We start from the raw sequence: 1,250 nt of genomic DNA on the forward strand, positions 1-1,250 counted from the left end.
GCCCAAAAAAGACGACCTCGGAACAGGGTGCACAAATATTAAACGTTATTACGGACAATCTGTTTAAAGCAGCAGAACACGTAATACCCGAAGTCAACGTTAACAACTTGAAATGGACCGTTATCCGATGACTAAAGGCAGCTGGATTGATTTCGTGTCATCCGACGAAAAAATGCGTCCTTAATGAAAGGCATCGACAAGAACGATTGGTATTTGCCAATCGACATTTGAATAAGCCGCAGGAAGAGTGGGACAAATGGATCTGGTCAGATAAAAAAGTAAGTTCTTCGTCAAGATTTTATCGTAATGAGGCATTTTTAGTATGTCGACATTCTGGACACTGTCATGCTCCCCAGTGCACGAGCGAGATTTCTTGCAGATCAAAATCCAACTGTTACATTCGTACAGGACAATAGCACTGTTCACAATGCCCATGTGACACGCAATTGGTTCAACGATCATCCCGAAGTTGAAAAAATAGATTGGAACAGGTTTCGCGATCGACCTGAAATATGTCAGCACCTATCGCAGTCTATGCGAACCAAACTGCAACGAGTCATTGATAATAATGGATACTGGATCGATTATTGATCCGTAATATATCTCTGTAAATAAAATGTATGTATATGTATCTTATATTATTAAATAAAAATGTATATAAATGTTATAAATGTTATGTGTTACGAAAGTTATTTAATAAATGTTATTGTATATTATTAAATAATGTTATATTGTTGTCATTTTATTAATAAATAAATGCGGTAATTATGCTATAGGGGAGCCAGCTCCGATGACCTTGACCTTGACATATGTTGTCAAGGTCATGATTCTGAGCAACTTTGCCTTAACAACTAGGCGGCGGTCTCTTATAGTTTCTGAGATATTTAGACCTAAAAGTCTAATTTCGTATAATACAATAATATGTCTTTCCGGTATATATCTAGAAAATCAAAAATGGGAAACACCTACTTTGTTTGTAAAGTACTGAATGTTGCGAAGTGTATGCGTGTATGATATTAAGTACTATTCTGCACCCCCTCTCCCTATGTAAATGTGTTAAATCTTATACGCGAAGCAACTATCATCCCCCTCCCCCCTGTGTACGAGCACACGATTTCCATGGTAAATATCTAGAAAATAGGAAGCACCTACTTTATTTGTAAAGTAACTTCCCCTCCCCCCCTGCACAGCGGCACACGACTTCTACGATTGTACTGTTGCTATGATAGTACTGTCGGGGCAGACCTCTG

This window comes from Cyphomyrmex costatus, unplaced genomic scaffold, assembly GCF_001594065.2.
Source record: "Cyphomyrmex costatus isolate MS0001 unplaced genomic scaffold, Ccosl1.0 scaffold602, whole genome shotgun sequence".
In the NCBI taxonomy this organism is placed as follows: Eukaryota; Metazoa; Arthropoda; class Insecta; order Hymenoptera; family Formicidae; genus Cyphomyrmex; species Cyphomyrmex costatus.